This window comes from Trichosurus vulpecula, chromosome 4, assembly GCF_011100635.1.
Source record: "Trichosurus vulpecula isolate mTriVul1 chromosome 4, mTriVul1.pri, whole genome shotgun sequence".
In the NCBI taxonomy this organism is placed as follows: Eukaryota; Metazoa; Chordata; class Mammalia; order Diprotodontia; family Phalangeridae; genus Trichosurus; species Trichosurus vulpecula.
In genome coordinates, this window is record NC_050576.1 from 60,313,672 (window position 1) to 60,320,858 (window position 7,187).

Genomic DNA, 7,187 nt, shown 5'->3' on the forward strand with positions numbered 1-7,187 from the left:
CTTAGCACAGTGCCTAGAACACAGTAGGTACTATATGTTTATTCCCTTCCTTTCCCCTTCCCCTCCACCTTTAGCAGCTTGGTTCCCCAGAAGACAGTTAGCTGCATCTTTCCTCAAGATCCAGTTGATTCTGAGGGAGTGAGAAGGTATCTTTTTCTAATACAGTCATTCTCAAAGTGTAGTCTGGGGTGTTCAAGACTCAAGAATCCATGGGGTCAAAACATTTTCATAATATTAAGATGTTTTAATTTCTAATATGGTAAATACGGACAGACATAAATCACATAAACAAAAGATCTGGGTCGCGGCGCTCAATAATTTTAAGAGTATAAATGGGTTCTGTGGCCAAAAGTTTGAGAATGCCTGCTCTGGTACTCAAACTCACAAACAAAGTCTCTTCTGGAACATTGCCCCGAAGTGACCACTAGCTAAGATTTCCCCAGTATCATCTAATCGGCGATTGTTGCCCTATGTATTTAACCAATTAGCTCTTACAGGAGGATATTTACTGAGAAGACAGCAGGCTCCAAAATATAAAAACAGTCCCTTAAACTAGGGCACCCTCTCTCCACTATACTCTTTCCCCTATTGAAATGAATTATTAAATTCAATATACAAACATTTATTAATCACTTACTAGATGAAGGTACTAGACTAAGAGACCTCGAAGGTTTCTCCCAGCTTTGAGTACCTTTGAATTTTTGAGATTTTATACGTCCCCAGGTACTAGAGATATAAAGATGAAAAATGGTACTAAGCACACTCCCAAAGAGCCTATAGTATGATAAATGCTGTATGGCAGATACACAAATTATATGTGGCAGAATGTGAAAGGATCAACAGATCAGAAGACAATTTGAAGGACTATTCTTTTCTATCATTAGGATGTCAATAGACCCAAGGTACAGCATAAAGGTTTCTTCCCTTTCTCAAGAACCCACTCCATTCTCAGAAGGGAAACAGGAAGAAGCATAAACACTAATAGCTTTCTGTTTTATGAGATGTTCCAGCTCATAATCTTCCGCCATCCTTCCCCCACAAGATTTTGTAAATGAGTTTATGTTTCAAATTGGTATTGCTCTTGGCTGTCATCTTTTCCTTGGGTAGGAAGCTTGTTCGCTAGCTGAGATGATTGTGCCAGTCTCTTTAGTCCTCCTTATTGAGGTAATTGCTTTACATCAGTTAAACTTTCATAGAAAACAGGGATAGTCTGTATCCAGGCCTTTCCACTTAACCATTTCTATTTTTATGATTCAATAACTTGTTTAAATTGGCCAACCAAAGAACAAACATTCATTAAACACTTACTTTGTGCCAGGCAATGTGCACTAGGAATACAGGATCAAAAAATGAAAAAGTATCTGCTCTCAAGGAGCTTATTTTTCTATCAGAGGTTTAGTGTGTGCATGTATGCATGCGTGCACACACACATATGTACCCACATATACATGTCCCCATTGTCTAAGGGCAGTTTTAAGCATATATGGGTATGTATGTATGTATGTATGTATGTATGTATGTATATAGATATATACACACATGTATATGTGTATATATGATATATTTGTATATTTATGTATATGTATGTGTATATGTCTATGTTGTGCTTACATATATGTTTCTATATGTATAAGCTTATATGTATATATACACACATACATTTTAAGTTTATCAGTATGTATATATATATGAATATATAATATATATGAATATATAAGCTTAAAACTGCATTAAGGGTTTTGGAATACTGTGTGTGGTGTTTGTATCCATATGCACACATGTATATATATATATATACACATGTGTATGTATGCATGTATCTAGTGTTCTAAATATCTTTATGTAGTTTTAAGCTTGTGAATGTACACACGTAAGCTTAAAATTTATTTGTATGTGTATATATGCATACACAAGCTAGTATGTATATAGATATGCATGTACATAAGTGTAATACATGTATGTACATATAAATTTGCATATATACATAGATTATGTACACACATATATAGGTTTCTAAAAAAGATAGTGCCTTTTCTACAATTCACATCTTAGAGAGTTCCCAAGAGGGCTATGAGATTTAGTGAGGTATTTGGGGTCACATAGCCAGTGTGAATCAGAGGCAAGACTTGAACCCAATTCCTCCTGCCTTTGACATATCAATTCCCACTGTATATGCAAGGCATATACAAAGTAAACTAAGATCATTTTGCCTGGAAGGTATGAACAGTTGGGGATATCAGGAAAGGCCTTATAGAGAAGCCAGCATTTGAGCTGAGCTTTGATCTTTGAGTTGTTTGGGGTTATTTTAATGGTGTGTGATGTCTTCCTAATTTTATTATTTCTTCTCATTTTTACATGATTTTGATTTTTGCTCTAACAAGTCAGGATTCTGACTATACAGATAGCTGAATCAAAAATGATTCCCACATTGGGAAAAAGTTGTTTTTCTTCTTCTTCTGTCTATGACAGTCAATTTCCCATAGTATCACTAATATTCTTTGGACAACGCTATGTTGTAGCTAATCTGGAAACACCATGGTCTCTAAAGATTCAGAATTGTGGAGCATCCAAAGTGTAATGGAAAGACATCCAGTCAGATGCTGGTGGATTTGTAGGTGTAAATAGGCTGCAAAAAACTAAACAACAATACAAAATAAAAGATAAAATCCAGGAGAAGTGTGAACAGAAAAGGAAAGGGACCAGTGTTAGCAAAAATGAGGGATAACAGATAGAACACCTGAAGAACTGCTTTGGTACCCTTCAAAGCATGAGACTATAGAGTGCCCTCCACATCACAATTAGAATGTAAATTGCTTGAGAGCAAATTCTAGAATTCAGACCATTAAAAAAGTGGTCAATGCCTACCTTTTGTGGACATTAATGATTGTTAATAGTTAATTTAGATTCCTAGGAAAGTTCTAGAATTCAGATAATTTAAAAGGTGGTTAATGGCCATCTAGAAAAGAAAGTGGTAATGACAAAGAACCAAGGACCTCAGTCATGGTTTCATCATGAACAAGTCATGCCAGACTTAAAGTTCACTTCCTTTTTCAAAAGGGTTACTAAAGTTTAAATACACTTTACCGGGACTTCAGCAAAGCATTTGATAAGGGATCTCAAACAATTCTTATTTAGAAGATGGTGTGACATGGAATAGACAATAGTGCAGTGACATGGGTTTAGAACTGGCTGAATGGCCAGATTAAAAAACATGGTGGAATATAGCTAGGCAGAAGGTCTCTAGTGGAGCATCCCAGGGATATTTTCTTGGCCCTGGGCTGTTTAAAATTTTTATCTGTGAATCATGACTCAGGACCATCCTCCTACTCCAAAGGCTCTGGGCTCACACTTCCTGTGTTTGACCCCTGGCTTTGAATACCAAGAAATTCGTCATTTCTACTTGACTCTGGGCTCCTATTCTGGAGTTTTGCTCCAGGGAAAAAGTCCCTAATAAAGCTTTAGGATGGCTCATTTTCCCAGAAATGTGTAAAAATATCCTGTGGAAATACACAATGGGCAACATGTACTGGATATGGAACAGGTTCTCTCTCTCTCTCAGTCTCTTTCTCTCTCTCTTTCTCTCTCTCTCTCTCTCTCTCTCTCTTTCTCTCTCTCTTTCACACACACACTCACACACACACTCACACACACACACACACACACACACTCACACACACACTCACACACACACACACACACTCACACACACACACACTACACAAAGAACTCTTGGGAGCCATGAACAAATACAGAACCATAAAGGACTCGAATAACCTGCTAGACTCCTCCCCAGAAGGTAAAGATGCTTTGGGGGACTACTGAACAATACTCCCTAGTCACCTCAGACCTGTATCATAGAAGCAGCTTATGATAATAGCAGGGTTGGCAAGGTCCAGACATCTAGCTATGGCTTTAGTCATTCAGTTGGGGGCCCCTGTTGAGGGTCTCCTCTTCCTTCTCCAAAATTGCAGTTGTTGAAGAAATCTTCTTCCTCAAGGAGGCTAGTGTCCAGACAGCTAAATTCGGGAATGCTCAATTTCTTGGGAATTCTTGAACTTCCATGTATGGGGGGGACGGTTATCAGGTGGATGCTCAATCAATTTGATGGGTACCCCCAAATCAACTTGATAAGATTACAGGATATGGACCTTTGTTAGATGATCACCTTCCCTCAAAATAGGCAGGAATAATTAGCCTTTTTTGAGGGCACACAGGGAACTCCCGTTGGTGACGAAGAATTGGACTCTGGTTGGAGGAGCTGACTTCTCTGTGATCTATAAAAGTAAGCAATTAAACAGCTGATCTTTTTCCTTCATATACCTTGTCTCTCTTGAACTTCTGAACCAAAATACTCTGGAGTGAAGGGGGAAAGAGAAACTTTTTCCTTTTCTCCATCCATCACAAAAGGAACAGCTTTCAGGAGAAGCACATGGCAAACAGCCCAAGCAAGCCTGAGAGTGGAGTTTCCAATCTGCCTTTTCCTGTCTTCTTTTGCCTTTCTGTTTCCTTTTCTGAATACAAGTCAGAGAACAGTGACCCATGGAATGGACATTTGGAATGAAAGTCTTGAAGGTTGCTTCATGGGTCGTCTTGGGTTCTAGAGTTCCCCAAAATTTGAGTTCTCAAGAGTTGGGCAATGCCTTCATAAAGTGAGATTTTCTTAATAGCATGCTTCTCAGAGAAGAGGATCCTCCATAGAGAATTTCCCTGCAGCTGAATCACTAATGCTGTGTCATAAGGCACCAGAAGACCACAACCTTGCCAACCCTCTATAACATTGCTTTGAGTAGTTTGTACAGTTCAAGAGGAAGAGTTGACAGTCCCACAAAGTATTCAATCCAATCCAGCCCAGTAAACATTTATTAAGTGCCTGCTCTGTGCCAGGCACAGTGCTAAGTGCTGGGGATAAAATTGATAAAAATAAACAGTCCTGTCCTTAAGGAACTTACAGTCTAACGAAAGGTAGTATCTTTACCTTCTGGGGAAAACTAAGGAGCTTAATGGACTATTTGAATGTCACATGCATCAGTGACTTGTGCCTTCAGTCACAGTGAGTAAAGGTTATCCCATGCACAAAGCCCATAATGTACATTAAATACCTTTGTAGACCCGAGTTGTAGAGGTTGATGCATGACCCAGAGAGCAAGTAATAACTCTGAGGTTAGGCCCCAGGATCATGCCCAGAGTCACTGAGGGCATAGGTGGGTAGAGCAGCCTGGGCCATATGTGACCCATGGAAATTCCAATATCAGTCTGAACCTGAGTTCAGAAAAAGGAAAGGAAAAAGTAGGGACCTGGAAATGCTAGAAATTCCCCTCTGGGGTTCAACTGAGCAAACACAGGCTGCTAGACAGAGGTTTCTCCTGCAAGTTACCATTTTCTCCTCCTTGGGAAGCAAAGAAGAAAGGAAGAAAGCTCTTCCCTCCCCCTCACTATGCTCAGTCTTAGAATCCAAGGAAAGGAAAGCACTAACAGGGAAAACTGTGGAAAAGAGAGGCACTTCCTGAAAGAGGTCATCATCCTACCTTCCCATTAGAGGAGTTCCTTCTGTCCTCTCAGCAAGGGGCTAGAGCAGGGCTGGGGAACCTGCAGCTTCAAGGCCACATTTGCCCCTCTAGGTCCTCAAGTGTGGGCTTTTGGCTGAATCCAAACTTCACAGAACAAATCCCCTGGACTCAGTCAAAAGACCACACCCGAGGACCTAGAAGGCCACATGTGGCCTCAAGGCTGCAGGTTCCCCACCCCTGGGCTAGAGAGCCTGCCTTGCTCCTCAAGGAGTCTGATCACCCTAGGATCACAGGCCGGGCACTGCACCTGAGTAGGTACAAATGTCCTCCAGGGGTTGTAATGTTAAGACAAATTGAAGATCTTCCCCACCCATTAATCAGCCTCATGTGGAGCCCATTAAGGGAAGCTTGATTAGGGGAGGCTTGTTTTTCAAGAAGGAACACACCTTTTGCTAATTTCTGATTAGGCATTGAGTCACAGGCTGTGATGCCCTGTGGCTCTTAAAAAGGGGTGTATCTACTCTGAGGTGAGGTTTTGCTTTGTGACTCACTTGTTGGAAGAGTGGTCCTGTGATCTGACCAGACAAGACTCTGGGTAGCCATTAAGGACCTCCCCCCCACCCCCCCTCCAGGTTTGAAAACCCAGATTTTGGTGTTTCTCTCTCTGGTAACTATGTATGTATAATGTTGGTCAGACAGTTGGATATGTCTGTTTGTGCTAATTTCTCTGACAGTTAGAAGCCCTGTCTGGTAGTCTTTATTTCTCTGTTTATAATTTCTGCTTGTAAATTCTGTTTGTATTTTCTCTGAAGTTCAGGTTGCTGACTTTTTTCCTGAACTAAGTGAATGATATATATGTTCAATTAAAGTAAGATCGTTGACCCCTTTAAAATTCAGAAAAGCAGATCAAAGAATCTGTGCCAGCAGCCCTCCTGTGTGCTGGTGTTGTTGGTCTTACACCTCCACAGCAGCTGCTAGCAACATTGCTGTTACAGGGGTCTCTAAGAGGTATTATGATATAGGAAAAAGGACTAGATTAGGAGACATCTGAGTACTAGTTCCAGCTCTGCCCCTAATCAGCTGTGACTTAGGACAAGTCACATTACTTCTTGGGGAGCCTTACTTTTCTTCTCTGTAAAAGGTGTCAAATATGCCCATTCCCAAATGGGTCTGAACTAGATTGAAATGTAATTGGGAAATATTTAATAAAATAAATAAAAATACAATAGAGATGATATTATATTTTAAAACTAAGTCAATATGCAGCCTACTGGATGTACTGATTATGTACAGATTAGTGGCCCCCTTTTCTTTCTTTTTTGGAGGGGGGAAGGCAGGGCAATTGGGGTTAAGTGACTTGCCCAAGGTCTCACAGCTAGTAAGTGTGTCAAGTGTCTCAGGCAGGATTTGAACTCAGGTCCTTCTGACTCCATGGCCGGTGCTCTACTCACTTCGCCACCTAGCTGCCCCTGTGTGGTGGCCCCCTTTTCTATTTGAGTTTGACAGGAGTGGCCTGGAAGACTTCTAAACGCTGTCCAGTTCTGCCTTCCCCCACTAAGTAGGAGAGCACCTATTTGGCAACCTTATTGAGTTTTATTGGTCATTCTCTTCTTTCCTCGATGAGGATAATTTGGCAGGCATGTATATATAGTATATATATTGACATACTTTCCCTTCTTC